General features: G+C 37.3%; 1 non-coding gene across 1 annotated transcript; it reads right to left on the bottom strand.

Annotated features, from left to right (window-relative positions):
- Window positions 1-6,578: 6,578 nt before the first annotated feature.
- On the bottom strand, window positions 6,579-6,685 carry LOC145569746 (small nucleolar RNA R71). Its single transcript, XR_014096281.1, has one exon. It is a non-coding gene; the product is annotated as a small nucleolar RNA R71 (small nucleolar RNA).
- Between the last annotated feature and the right edge of the window lie 9,384 nt (window positions 6,686-16,069).

The following is a 16,069-nucleotide window of genomic DNA, read 5'->3' as shown; positions in this document are numbered from 1 at the left end:
TTAATAATATGTAAATAACGTAAAGTGAAAGAGATTACGCACCAAAACTCTTGGAACGTATATACCTTGAGTATGAACATATGGGGGGGAGTTATGGGGTTTTATATTTAACCATAACTTTTACTGGGAGTACAGGACGCTGTATTTTCCTTTTATTATTATGCGTAGGAATTCCGCCACTTACGAGTGGTTCTTTTATACTGGCACGGTTAGCTCCCGTGTTAGTACCCCTTTATTAGGGCAGGTTAGGGGGAAACCCGTTCGATGCGTAATCAAAACTAAATAAATTATTTAGTTACTTAGTTGAGAAGTTTTGTTGTATGTTGTGTGCTTGAAAACAGGTGCAACAAGGTAAGTTGTGTGTTGATAGGTAAAAGCATGTTAGTGTGTTTAATTACGCTTATGTACTCAGCTTTGTTGATTGTGTGTTTGTGAGCCTTGTCTTTACCTTGGCCATATGATGACCCATTTTTAATGGAGAGTGGTGGAAACAAGTAGAGAGAAGCTTTTCAAGTGATGAAAGATATTCATGATGGGCATGAGTGAAGAGCGAATCATGCTAGTTTCCATAAGTTTATGATGTGTTATTGCTTTGATTACATTAGGATATTATTGTTGCGAGGCTAACGTAAAGGTTTTGGGATTGATTTGGTTTTGTTAAGGGCCTACAATGGTTCCAAGCTGTAGGTTTGACTTTATTTTACTTTGGTTTGACTTTACTTTTGGTTGGTTGACTTTTTATGTTGAGTCATTTTAAATATTTTAAAGGAGAGCCTTCCGCTGTGTGTCTTTGATAGTTGCCTTAGCCGTTTTCACGTTGGCGGTAATGTCTTAGATTTTCCTATTTAAATTTTTAAACAGGGAAAAACAGGTATTTTAAAAGAAGGGAATTTCTAGGGTGTTACAAAGCGCATCACTAGCAGTTGCGCTGGGTGTCAATCGCAGCTGATTAAGTTGCACGTGCTACACCAGCGCGACTCATTGAGATGCGCGCGGATTTCTCTGCGGCGGCATTAATTTTTAACTTAGGCGCCTCTAGATCCGTCATAATTAGGTTTTAACCTCGGGCTTTAGCCTAATTATGATCGGGCTTAGTTATTTTAGACCTTAATTCATTTTGTTTTGGGTTAGGCTAGTCATTTTGCATTCTTGTGATTTAATCAGTTGTCCATAAGCATTCTTCACGTTGACCCAACACAAAGATGGTTTTATTTATCGTCATAGCACTTCCTGTCGGGACAGAAGGCCAAAAGTAGATGTCTACACATATCTATAATTTAGTTACTTAATAATTTAGATTATTTTAATTAATTGGGAATAGAAAGACTTGTTTTCCTGTGGACTCGACCCTACTTCCCCTATCTGCTTTAGCTAGAGGACTTAGGAATTATTTTTTATTAGGTGATACGACTTTAGCCTGTCAAAATTTGGCGTTGTTGCCTGGGAAACGATTTTATTTTTATTTCTTATTGTTTTGTAAGTCTATATTATTTTCTCCTGTCTCAGAGAACGCAAGTTCTTTGGGACAAATTTCTGATATTTGTTTGTTTAGTTCCGTGTTTATGCCCATGGGTTCTAGATCAGGTTACATTCCATTCGATCCTGAAATCAGACGATCTTTTCATAGACAGAAGAATTTTTCCAGACAGATACGAGCTACTTCCGAGGGTAATACACCTTTGAAACCCCCATCTTATTCCAGCGATTCGAAAGTTTCTTTAGAACCTGAATAAGAGATGGCGAATCTACCACCTCCTCTGTAACACCCTAGAAATTCCTTTCTTTTAAAATACTTGTTTTGCCCTGTTTAAAACTTTAAATAGGAATATCTAAGACATTACCACCACCGTGAAAATGGCTAAGGCAACTATCAAAGGCACACAGCGGAAGACTAACTTCAAAACCATTCAAAACAAGTCAACTTGAAAAGTCAATCAACGAAAGTAAAATCAAACGAAATAAAATAAAATCAACCTACAACTTGGAACCATTATAGGCCCTTACTAAAACCAAAATTGAACTCAAAACTCTTTTCGTTAGTCACGCATAATAATCACGTCATAAATAATTAAAGCATTAAACACATCATATACTTATAGAAACTAGCATGATTCGCTCTTCACTCATGCCCATTCATGAAAATTCTTCATCACCTGAAAAGCTTATCTCTACCTATTTCCACTACTCTCCATTAAAAATGGGTCATCATAAGGCCAAGACAAAGACAAGGCCAACAACACACAAAACACACAATCAGCAAAGCTGAGTACATAAGGGTAATTAACACACTAGCATACAATTCCCTATCAATACACAACTTACCTCGTTGCACCTGTTTTTCAAACTTACAACAATCAATAAAATTTCTCACTAGACACTAAACAAATTATTTAGCGTTGATTACGCATCGAACGGGTTTCCCACTAACCTCCCCCAATAAATTGAGGTTACTGACACGGGAGCTAACCGTGCTAGCATCAAAACCACTAGTAAGTGGCGGAATTCTTGCGCATAATAATAATAAAAGGAATGTACAACGTTCTGTACTCGAGTAGAAGTTATGGTTATATATAAAACCCCATAACTCCCCCCATAAGTTCATATTCAAGGTATATACGTTCTAAGAGTTTTGGTGCGTAATCTCTTTCACTTTACGTTATTTACAGATTATTAAACTCGGTGACGACTCTCAAACCATAATCATTCAATCAACAATAATTAATCAAACAATTCAATATACCAATTTAATTCTTGAATAATTAGTGCCCATATAATATTTAATGTTGAACTCTTTTTAATTTTACCTCGGTGTCAAAGACACCTTAAACGCATAATGCGCCACAAATCCTATCCCTCAGTGTTGAAAACACCTTAAGTGCACTAAGGCACCAACATACAATTTATTCCTCGTGTACATAGACACTCATATAGCTCCTTTCCTCATGCTTGTAGCATCAATAAAAATTATATGAACCATAATAAAATTCCTTTTCAATATTCCAAACCAAATTAAATATTAAGTTTAATTAAAACATGCTTTCTAACATGCCATAAATAAATATGTGGTTCATAAATAATATTCCAAACTATTATTTTCCATTCAATAATCCATCACAAATAAATCATGCTTCATAATCCAATCACCAATAACATCCAAATCATAATTTCCATTCCAAACCTAGCATGATACTACTTACAATCAATCAAACACATTTAGCATGCTACTACCTCAATATAATTATGCTAAGTACGCGAACGTACCTTGTATACGATCTTAATATCGCCACAATTAATAAAAATCGCTCACTTCAAAGTTTCCTACAATTTAAAATGATAGAAGAGTATTAAAATCCACTCTACACAAATTTCCAGCAATATATACTATTATAAAACCCCTCATAATTTATTTAAAATAAGCTGAAATTATATTTAAAACATCATACTGTAATCCCTATTAATGGGTAATTAAAATTCCTTAAAGAAACTTGATTTTTCATACACAACCAAAAATTCCAGCACTATATTTTAATGAAAACTTGCTGTAATTTAGTCTTAAAACACTTTAATCAAAGGTTTACACCATTATATATATCATAATCCTTCAATAATTTATAAATCAAGAACCTAGGGTTTCAAAAATTGGGGCTTTTTAATTAAAAACATAATCTGAAAATTAATTAACATAATACTCATAATCAAACAACAAAAATCAAATCCCAAAACTCATAATTAACAATTAGATTTAAGCATAGATTAGTTTTTAACAATAAAGATTATTTTTTTTTGTTTTTTTTACATTCGAAAAAGGGGAGGAAGAAGGCAACGACAGCCACCACTCTGGCTGCCAGCACCGGTGGCTGCCTGCTGCCGGCGGCTGATGCTGCTGGCAGCGGCAGCAACCTGCTGCCGGTGGTCGACAGTGGTGGTGGGAGGAGCAGCCGAAAAAAAAAAGAAAAGGGGAAGGGGAAAAAGGAGAAAGAAAAAGAAAAGAAAAATAAAGAGAAAAGGGAGAGAAGTTTACCTTGGGTTTTCTCCACTCTGGGAAAAGTTGATTTGCCACATATGTGGGATATTTATACCCCTTCTCTAGAAGCCCTTCTCCCAAAACTTTCCTCTTTTAATTTTCCTAATCCCTTCCCTAATAAAACTTTACTTAAAATAAAACTTTCCTAAATTAAACCCCTACTTAATTAAAATAATTAATTAAATAAACTTTCCTTTTATAAAATTTTTCCAAACTTATTAAAATAAATAATTAAAATACTTTAAATAAAACATTTCAATTCAATTAAATACTTCTCAAAATACTTATTTATAATAAAATACGTATAAAAATACGAGGTATTACAGTCTACCCTCCTTAAAAGAAGTTTCGTCCCGAAACTTGGGAAACGAAATTCAAAGTTTTTTCCTTAATTAGTATAATATTGCTGTACTTTTTGTCATACTTTTACCTTTTTGTGTCTCATTGAGAACATGATATATCCAATTTATATAGTGTTTTACCCCCGTCCCACGGTCATAATTAGTGGTGTTTTTGGCTCTTTAGAGCCACTTTTATTACTAATTTGTGTTTTCTAGTGTTTGCGTAGTTTTAGTTGCATTTTACAGGAAATTGCACTTGTGGAGCATTTTCCCGGGTTTTTATGGATCAACTACGGAAGCTAGAAGGACGCGGCCACTCTTGAAACCCAGGATCGGTGAGAGCCGATGATTAAGGGCTCGGTATGAGATACCGGGGCTATTGGATCGATTAATCAAGACCCGATGAGGAAACTTAGATTGGGCTGAGGAATTTAGCCCAATCGAAATCCAAGCCTCGAAGAAGAAGACCGGGCCCGATCGGGCAAGCATACGCCCGATCGGGCGGCTGTGCGCATAAAGACCCTCAAGGAAGAGGCGCGCCCGATCGGGTGAGCGTAAGCTCGATCGGGGGCGGCACACCAGCAGCGGGCAAGGAAAAAAAGGCGGGCCCGATCCGGCGGCCCTGCGCCCGATCGGGCGTGTGTTTTTCTCAGAGCTGATTAGATTAGTTTTAATTTTTTTTTAAGGAATGTTTAAGTACGAATTATGTACGTAACTTTGGATTACCTTCTTCTTTAGATTTTCTCTATCTACTTAGGATATTTCTCTCTCTTAAATTCTCTCTCAACTTTTGTACTTAATTACTTTCATTAACCCAGATTTCTTTTGGTAACAATTTCTTCTCTTTTAATTTCAGTTATTTTATTTACTTCTTTGATTATGCTTTGCTTTATTTATTTGATTAGTTTGGTTATGATGATGCTTGAGTAGTTTTATTTCTAGGGTATATGGGGATCTAATAAATGATATGAAGGGGTAATTTTGTGATTGTTAATTATCAATGCTTGGTTAATTTCCTATTGATTGATTTAATGTTATGCAATTAGGTTTGGCCAGATTTAATTGTATGAGTTTAGCAATATTAATTCGAGATTCGACAGATGAGAATTGATGTTTAGGCTTAGTTTCAATAGGCGGACTAATTTATAAATGGTTAAGTCGAGATTCGACAGATGAGATTTAATACCGGTAAATTAACTCTGTGATTATAATACGTAGCGAAAGCCCTTTATAATCTGATTGATCAATGCTTGATGATTGCTTATTATGATTTCCCCTGGAATATTGTTTATTAGTGAACCTATGCCCTAGGTCTTTTAATATTTGATTTTTCCCCTACTTTATTTCTTTCGACCTTATTCTTCGCAGTATAGAATTTATTCCCAAAAATATTGGTTACTTAGATAGTTTAGATTATAATAATTAATTAGGAGTAGAAAGACTTGTTTCCTTGTGGAGTTCGACCCTACTTCCCTATCTACTTTAGTTAGAGGACTTAGGTATTTACTTTTGATTAGGGATACGACTTTACCCTGTCAAAATTTGGCGCCGTTGTTGGGGAGACGGTTTTATTTTTATTTCTTATTGTTTTTATAGTCTAGATTACTTTCTTTCGTCTTTGGGACCGTTCTCATATTTGTCGTCTAGTTCTTTGTTTATGCCCAGGTGTTCCAGATCAGGTTACATTCCTTTCGATCTTGAGATCGAGCGCTCTTTTCATAGACAAAAGAATTTATATAGGCAAATACTGGAAAGTTCTGGTGGTAATATTCCGAGCGGCCCTCCATCTGATTCAAGTGATTCAGAAGTACCTTCAGATTCAGAATCAGAGATGACGGCACCTAAGAAGCTTAGTGATTATTCGCAGCCAACGCTTACAGATTTTCCACATCTTACTCCCACTCCGGCTCTTGATGGGGTGCAATTCGAGAATTAAACCCCAATTTATCACGATGATAGAAAGGAAGCAATTCAGTGGAGCTAAGGGTGAAGACCCAAATCTTCATATTGCAGACTACTGTCAATATTGCAATACCATCAAGCAAGCTGGAGTCACAAAGGACCAAATCAGGGAGATTCTCTTTCCTTTTTCTTTATGTGGAAAAACCAAATTATGGTATAATGGATTAAATAGAACTGCACTTGGTATAACTAACTGGGAGACTCTTGTTTTAAATTTCTATAATAAAGATTATCCTGCAAAGGAGACAGCTTTGCTAAGAAGCGTAATTCAAAACTTTGCCCAAGAGCCAGATGAGACTTTGTATGAGGCTTGGGAAAGATTCAAGGATTTGCAGAGGGAGTGTCCCCACCATAATTTAGCACAATGGCAGTTAATCCAAGCCTTTTATAATGGGATTGGAAATTTATCTAGAACAATATTGGATTCTGCAGCTAGTGAGAGGTTTATGAACCTTAATGTTGATGATGCAGGTAAAGTTTTCGAAGATATGGCAATCCACAATTCCCAATATGGGAATCCTAGAGGGTTTGCTAACAAAGGGAAACATAGTGTCGACTTTGTGTCCTTTTTACAAGCTCAATTAACCTCTATTTGTCAAAAATTAGATAATCTTAGTACTGCAAATATAGCTAATGTTTCTGCAATTAATAATAATTCTAATGAGGCTTTCTATGAAAATTGTGGAATTGTAGGTCATAGGGAGCAAGATTGCAGGAGTTTCGTGGAGCAAGTCAATGCCTTTCAAGCTTATAGGCAGAATGACCCATACTCCAACACCTACAATCCCGGGTTTCGGAATCATCCATATCTTTCCTAACGGAGCACCAATGTTCAAAATCCGCCACCTCCACAACAATCACAGGCGCCACAACAACCACAACAGAAATACTACCATCCCAATGCTGGCCAGAAGAACCAACCACAACAACCCTCCTCATCTTCCGACCCCGCTTTAGTAGAAATTAGAGCGATGCTGGCTAGTATGCAAAAGCACATGGAGAGTAGAGATGCCCAAATTGACTCGATCATAGCACATAATAAAATTGTAGATAATCAAATTGCGCAGATTTCTTCTACTCTACAAGCCCGTCAACAGGGAGCCCTGCCAGCACAGCCAACCAGGCCTACAGATCAAGCCTTCGCAATTACTCTAAGGAGTGGTTTACACTATGATGGGCCCCCTATGCCCAGAAATGATGAACCTGTTTTAATAAATAATGCTAATCTTGATTCCATTAAACCTAACAATGTTGCTAATAGCCTTACAGGGCTAAAGAGTAGTACTAATATTTCTGATAATACATTGCAGGGTACAACTCCAGGGAAAGTAGCAGCTCCAGATAAGAGAAGTAATACTCCAAAGCCGGTTATCAAACTTCCATTCCCCAATCGTCACTTAAAAACAAATTTGGATAAGCAGTTTGGTAAGTTTCTGGAGATGATTAAAGATTTGCAGGTAACAGTCCCCTTCACAGAACTAATTACACAAATTCCTGCATATGCAAAATTCATGAAGGAAATATTGACTACAAAGAGATCTATTAGTGAGGTAGAGACAGTCGCTTTTACTGCAGAATATAGTGTCGTACTACAAAATAAATCTCCACCTAAATTAAAAGATCCGGGTAGTTTTTCTATCCCTTGTCATATTGGCAATCTAATGATTGATAATGAATTATGTGATTTGGGTGCTAGCGTTAGTGTCATGCCATTGTCGGTGTGTTCCAAGCTAAATATGGGTAAATTAAAAGCTACTAATATTACTCTACAAATGGCCGACCGTTCTTTTAAATACCCCTTAGGTGTTTTAGAGGATGTTCCTGTTAGAGTAGGTAAATTTTATATACCTGTTGATTTTGTTGTTCTTGATATGGCTGAGGATATGCAAACCCCAATTATTTTGGGCAGACCATTCCTTAACACTGCAGGAGCAATTATAGACGTGAAATGTGGCAAGTTGACACTATCAGTAGGGGATGATAAAATTACTTTCAATTTGAATAATACCCCTAAAAGCCCCATGACAGAGGAGAAGTGTTTTAGTGTTAATGTGGTTCATAATTGTTCTAATAAGCCCCAAGCTCTTGTGAAAGATCCTTTGGAGGCGGTATCTTGTGTTGCATCTTCTACAGATGAAATAGACAAATGGCAAAAGGAAGTTGATGTAATAAAAAGAGCCCTCTACACTGTCGGTCTTGGCTTTGAAGATCAGAAGGTAGAAATAAACAAGCAAGTTGTGGAAACTGAGCCTATAGTAAGTGTTCCACCAGATCAAGTTGCAATTGATCAATCCAGTGATAATTTGAAGCAACCATCGGTCAAGAAGAGGTCTCTTGTGAGTAGTAGTAAAGAACCCCCAGTTTACGACAAGGAGGATCCACCAGATAAGGTGAATTGGCGACCCACAGGGCATGTCAAGAAGCCGCGTCGTGGTCTAAATACCGCTCGATCGGGTGAGAAACCACCCGATCAAGCGGTAGGCCAAGGGTCCTAACTTTTAGTCTTGTGGTAAGAGGGTCGTGCGGGACCTAGATAAACCAGCGCTTTGCGGGAGGCAACCCGTATTTCTTGCTTTCTAGACTAGTTTTTCCTTCTTTTTATTTTTATTGTTCTAGAGAGGTGAGGAGAGTGCAATTTTACCTTTCCAAGGTGTTTTTGTACAGGTATTAGATCAATAAGTAAGGAGTTTTAAAGAGAAAAAGTTAGAAGAATAAGCATTCCGATTTGGGTACGGGCCCAATCGGGCGCGCACCTAAGGGTCAAAATCGAGTGAAAATGTGCCCGATTGGGCAAGGAGTCCCGATCGGGCGCACAAATGAAAATTTTTCGGAGCTTTATTTCGCCCGATCGGGCGCGCAAGTGAGGAAGAAAATCAAGGGAAATTCGCCCGATCGGGCGGATTTTTGGAGAAATCGAGTGAAGAAAAAAAAGATTTGTCGGGCGAGGCTCACCCGATCGGGCGAACAAAGGGCGAATTTTCGTTCGAGTTCGCACCCGATCGGGCAGGGGTCGCCCGATCGGGCGCGGGTACACGGCAGCAGAATTTGTCAACTTCGACAGGCCATAACTTTTGCGTTTCTTATTGGATTTTGGCGTGTGACATATCATTAGAAAGCTCTTCAAGTCTAATTTCTATTGGAATTGGAATCACTGAATTTCCACTTATACATCAAAAGTTATGATCAGAATAGTGCACCTGACTCAATTTTTATATTTTTCCCACTAACACTCTTTTTCTTTCTTGCCCAAATTTGTTCCATAGAGATGCATTGCAATCCTCGAGACTTTGGTGAAATTATTGTGGTGATGTTGAGGAGTAGTCACCTTGACTACTAGCTTCCCTCTAAGACAATGAGGACATTGTCTGATTTAGCTTGGGGGGAGGTTCTCGTGTTTGTATGGTATATCTTTCACTCTCTTTTTGTTTTATTTATTTATTTATTTCCTTTTGGTGTGCTTAGTATAGTTTTTATTTCTTTCTTAGGTAAGATTTATTGCTTTAAAAAAATACAAAAAAAATGGAAAAAAAACCATAAATACGTTCCAATGAATTGTAAATCATGCTTCCCTGTGTCCTATACTTAGAAAATATTGTTTTGATTCTTGGTATATGATAATGAGATTTGTGAATTTGTTGATCATAATTTGAAGTTTAATTGTTTGGATTCCTAAACATGCGTCAATTTTGCCAACTATTTGTGAATATAGTGCTTGACTAGTTGATTTGGTTAGGAATGTGTGATAGTTCCATAGTTCCTGGTATGTCAATGAATTTGAGTATTGGTTTGCAACTATTAGTACTGTCTATATAGCTCAATATTATGCACATTGAGGAAGACGAAGGCATTTGTTCTCTTAGGAAGCCTTCAGACGATATTAGATACATTTGTTCCCTTCTTGTTACCCATGTTGTTGCTTGTGCCCTTTTATTGTTTATTTAGCCACATTACAAGCCTATATATACCCCATTGGTTACTAGTCCCAAGCTTGGCTTGGGGGAGCTATTAGTTGGAGAGGTGAGGGAGTTGTGGTGTGCACATTATTTGCACAATGTGGGAATAAAAGAAGAGTGATTGTTCTTTGATTTTATGATTGGAAAATATTGATATGTTGTGTTACAAAGTTGAAATTTCCAATATGAGTTAAAAAGAAAAAAAAAGAGCAAAAGGAAAAATTTTTAATGTTCAAATGTTCTATTTGAAGGTTGTTCAAGAAAAAAAAAAGGAAAAAAAATTCAAGTTTGAAAAGAAAGAAAAAAAAAAGAATGAGTCCAAAGTTTGTATTTCACTTAAGTTCTACATTATCATATTTTTATGAGTGAAATTGTAAGTGTTGGGATTGTTTATATTGTTTGGAGTTGTATTTGGTGGATTCTTGTTGGAGTTAGTTATGTTGTTGGAGATGTATGATCATCATTTATTTTGATCATGGGTTTATTAGGATTTGGCTCCCTTAATGCATAGCTTTTCTCTCACATATTCCCAAATTTATCCTACCCTTTACCCTAGCCTTACATTGCAAGCTTTAAAGACCTTCCGACCTTTGTGCATAGAGTTGTGTGAATGTGAAAGTGTTGTTTATCAATGCAAGTTATGATTTGACATATTTCAAGTCGACTAGTAGGTTGAGCGTTCATTGTTTTAAACACACGAGAGTGTGAAATGGGTGGGCATTGTTCACAAATAAATGGGTTGGTTGGAGAGCGATCGAGTACATCTTTTACTCGCCACATAAATGAGAGTTGAGTGCGTGAGCACTAGTCTTGAATTCTATATGCTCATGTGGTTTGCTTTACCTGACAATTGTTGGGGATGAATGATAATTAGATGTATGAGATTGATTGACATTGAAGCATGTTCATTAGATTTATCTTGAATCATTTGTGCTTTATTTTGTATATTGGGATGAGGCATGTTTTATATGTTCATTGATGAGCTCTTTGCTTAGGGACAAGCAAAGGTTTGGCTTGGGGGAGTTTGATATATCCAATTTATATAGTGTTTTACCCCCGTCCCACGGTCATAATTAGTGGTGTTTTTGGCTCTTTAGAGCCACTTTCATTACTAATTTGTGTTTTCTAGTGTTTACGTAGTTTTAGTTGCATTTTACAGGAAATTGCACTTTTAGAGCATTTTCCCGGGTTTTTATGGATCAACTACGGAAGCTAGAAGGACACGGCCACTCTTGAAGCCCAGGATCGGTGAGAGCCGATGATTAAGGGCTCGGTATGAGATACCGGGGCTATTGGATCGATTAATCAAGACCCGATGAGGAAACTTAGATTGGGCCGAGGAATTTAGCCCAATCGAAATCCAAGCCTCGAAGAAGAAGACCGGGCCGATCGGGCAAGCATACGCCCGATCGGGCAGCTGCGCGCATAAAGACCCTCAAGGAAGAGGCGCGCCCGATCGGGCGCGGCACACTAGCAGCGGGCAAGGCAAAAAAGGCGGGCCCGATCGGGCGGCCCTTCGCCCGATCGGGCGCGTGTTTTTCTCAGAGCTGATTAGATTAGTTTTAATTTTTATTTTGAGGAATGTTTAAGTACGAATTATGTACGTAATTTTGGATTACCTTCTTCTTTAGATTTTCTCTCTTTACTTAGGATATTTCTCTCTCTTAAATTCTCTCTCAACTTTTGTTCTTAATTACTTTCATTAATCCAGATTTCTTTTGGTAACAATTTCTTCTCTTTTAATTTCAGTTATTTTATTTACTTCTTTGATTATGCTTTGCTTTATTTATTTGATTAGTTTGGTTATGATGATGCTTGAGTAGTTTTATTTCTAGGGTTTATGGGGATCTAATAAATGATATGAAGGGGTAATTTTGTGATTGTTAATTATCAATGCTTGGTTAATTTCCTATTGATTGATTTAATGCTATGCAATTAGGTTTGGCCAGATTTAATTGTATGAGTTTAGCAATATTAATTCGAGATTCGACAGATGAGAATTGATGTTTAGGCTTAGTTTCAATAGGCGGACTAATTTATAAATGGTTAAGTCAAGATTCGGCAGATGAGATTTAATACCGGTAAATTAACTCTGTGATTATAATACGTAGCGAAAGCCCTTTATAATCTGATTGATCAATGCTTGATGATTGCTTATTATGATTTCCCCTGGAATATTGTAATTAGTGAACCTATGCCCTAGGTCTTTTAATATTTGATTTTTCCCCTACTTTATTTCTTTCGACTTTATTCTTCTTAGTATATAATTTATTCCCAAAAATATTGGTTACTTAGATAATTTAGATTATAATAATTAATTAGGAGTAGAAAGACTTGTTTCCCTGTGGAGTTCGACCCTACTTCCCTATCTACTTTAGTTAGAGGACTTAGGTATTTACTTTTGATTAGGGGATACGACTTTACTCTGTCAGAACACAATAACTCAAAATACTCATTAAAATTGTGCAAATAGCACAAAAATAACTTAAAATATAGGGAAAATGCGCAAAATTCTACCGCATTCTACCCCCCTAAAAGAAAATGAGTTACGTCCCCGTAACTCAGCATACCTGAAACAACTCTGGGTATTTCTTTTTCATTTCATCTTCTGCCTCCCAAGTGACTTCCTCATATTCTTGGTTAGACCATAGCACTTTCACAATCTTAACATTTTTATTGCGTGTACTATGCATTTTACTATCAAGAATTTTGACAGGTCTCTCTTCATATGTTAAATTTTGGTCTAGCTCAATGGTTTCAGGTTGTAGCACATGGGATTTGTCAGGTATGTACCTTCTTAATTGAGACACATGAAATACATCATGCACTTTGCTTAGCTCCATAGGCAAGGCTAACCTATAAGCTACTTTACCTATCCTTTGCAATATTTCATATGGACTAATGTACTTTGGGCTCAGTTTCCCTTTCTTTCCAAATCTCATTACTCCTTTCATTGGTGATACCTTTAATAAAACCTTGTCACCAACATCAAACTCGTCTTCTCTACGCTTTAAATCTGCGTAGCTCTTTTGGCAATCTTGAGCTGCTTGAATCTTGGCTTGAATTTCCCTTACTTGCTTCACTGTATCCTCGATCATTTGAGGCCCTAGAATCATTGTTTCGCTTATATCGTTCCAATAGATTGGACTACGACACTTTCTCCTATATAATGCCTCAAATGGAGCCATTCCTATGCTCGCATGTTAGCTATTATTGTAGGAAAATTCAATCAAATCTAAGCTATCCTCCCATCCTCCTTGGATGTCTATAACACAAGCTCTCAACATGTCCTCCAAGGTTTGAATGGTTCTCTCAGTTTGCCCATCTGTGGTAGGGTGAAACGCTATACTCATCTTAAGTGTCGTACCAAAGTTTTCCTGTACGCTTTTCCAAAATTTTGATAGAAACCAGGAATCTCTATCAGATACAATATCCTTTAGAATTCCATGTAACCTCACAACATTCTTGATATAAGCTTTTGCAAGTTGCTCCATCTTCCAAGTCTCCTTCATTGGTATAAACACCGCAGATTTTGTAAGTCTGTCCACCACTACCCAAATGGTATCATTTCCACTCTTTGATTATGGAAGGCAAGTCACAAAATCCATTGAAATGCAATCCCACTTCCATCCAGGAATTTCCAATGGCTGCATAGTTCCTTGTGGCCTCTTGTGCTCTATTTTCACCTTTTGGCAAGTCAGGCACTTTGCTACAAATTCCGCAACTTCATTCTTCATTCTAGGCCACCAATACACCTTTTTTAAGTCCTTATATAGCTTATCCCCTCCTGGGTGTACTGAATAGGGTGTATTGTGTCCCTCTTCCATAATCTTTCTCTTCACTTCCTCACACTTTTGAGGTACACACCATCGACCTTTGTACCTCAAACTTCCATCTTCATGAATCTTGAAGTCTGTAGCTTTGCCTTACTTTATTTTCTCACAAATCCTATCCAATTTCACATCTCTTACTTCGTTTTCCTTTATCTCATCGAATATAGTTGGTTGGATAGATAAACTCGTAAGAATGCCAGCTGGTACTCCCCATTCTACAACTTCTAAGTTCATTTTCCTCATTTCCCTACATAACTCATTAGCCACTATCAAGGTATTTAATCCGTGACTGGTCTTACGACTTATAGCATTTGCAACTACATTTGCTTTCCCTTCATGATACTGTATGTCCAGGTCATAATCCATCGTATAATCTAACCATCTCCTTTGTCGAGAGTTCAAATCCTTTTGAGTGAAAATTTACTTCAAGCTTTTATGGTCTGTATAAATTCTATATTTCACTCCATACAAGTAATGACGCCAGATCTTTAGTGCAAAGATAATTGCAGCAAGTTCTAAATCATGGGTTGGGTAATTCAGTTCATGGGTCTTTAACTGCCTTGATGCGTATGCAATCACCTTCCCATTTTGCATAAGCACACATCCCAAACCATTCTTTGACGCATCACTATACACATCATAGATACCACTGTCGTCTGGCAGTGTAAGCACTGGTGCTGTAACCAGCTTTTGTTTCAAGAGTTGGAATGCTTCTTCACACTTATCATCCCACTCAAACATCTTGTCTTTCTTCATTAGAGTAGTCATAAGTTTAGCAATCTTCGAGAAATCTTTCACAAAACGCCTATAATATGCTGCTAGAACTAAGAAACTCCGAACGTCAGACACTGTTTTGGGCGTAGGCCAACCTTTCACAGCTTCGATTTTAGCTGGATCTACTTCCACGCCATCCTTAGACACAAAAATGACCTAAGAATTCTACCTTTTCCAACCAAAATTCACACTTAGAAAACTTTGCGTAGAGATTGTTTTCCCTCAGTGTTTGTAGAATTGCTCTCAGGTGTTCCACATGCTCCTCTTTGCTCTTCGAATACACTAATATATCATATATGAACACTACTTATCCATATATTGATGAAACACCCTGTTCATCAGATCTATAAAGATTGCTGGAGCATTTGTCAATACAAATGGCATTACTGTAAACTCATAGTGTCCATATCTTGTCCTAAATGCAGTTTTAGGAATGTCTTCATCTGCAATCCTCAACTGGTGATATCCAGACCTCAAGTCAATCTTAGAAACCACGGTCGCGCCGTTCAGCTGATCAAACAAATCATCAATCCTTGGAAGTGGATACTTGTTCTTTATTGTCACCTTATTTAATTCTTTGTAATCAATACACAATCTCATGCTTCCACCTTTCTTTTTAACAAACATCCTCTAAATCTTTCCACTACTAAAGATTCAAACACCCTTGTCTTGTCGGCATCATTAGGAATATTAAACATCTTCTGTAAGCACAAATAAAAGCGATTATTAGTTTCTATTTACAAACAACCATAAGGTGAAGGTATTTATAATTGTGTAAATGTACCAACAAAACACTTACCCTTGTATCATCCAAAAAGGTTTGAATCAAGCCTGGAGGTACTTGCCACCATTTAAGTGTAATGGGGATTTTGCGCGCACACATGCCAACTTGGTTAGCATATTGTCGACGCCATTTGCTCGTAGGTTGGCCTTTGTTGTCATACTCCAGGACCATGGGACTAGTAGGTTTCTTAAAACTTGTCGTCGGACCCCTATCCTTTCTCTTAGCTGGTGCCTTTACCCCCCTCCACCACCTGTGTTCTTTTGACCCTGTCCTTGGCTTTGAGTTTCAGGAGTCGGGTTCTCACCTACAATCTCACAACTGTATTATCAATAGGAGGCGCACGTTCAGCTGAAATTTCAAATTCTTCAAGCCTACGCTCAAACTCATCTTGAGCTTGA

This window comes from Chenopodium album, chromosome 11 (assembly GCF_948465745.1).
Source record: "Chenopodium album chromosome 11, dcCheAlbu1.1, whole genome shotgun sequence".
Classification (NCBI taxonomy): domain Eukaryota; kingdom Viridiplantae; phylum Streptophyta; class Magnoliopsida; order Caryophyllales; family Amaranthaceae; genus Chenopodium; species Chenopodium album.
The sequence above is the reverse complement of the archived record's forward strand: the minus strand, read 5'-3'. Positions and strand labels throughout refer to the sequence as shown.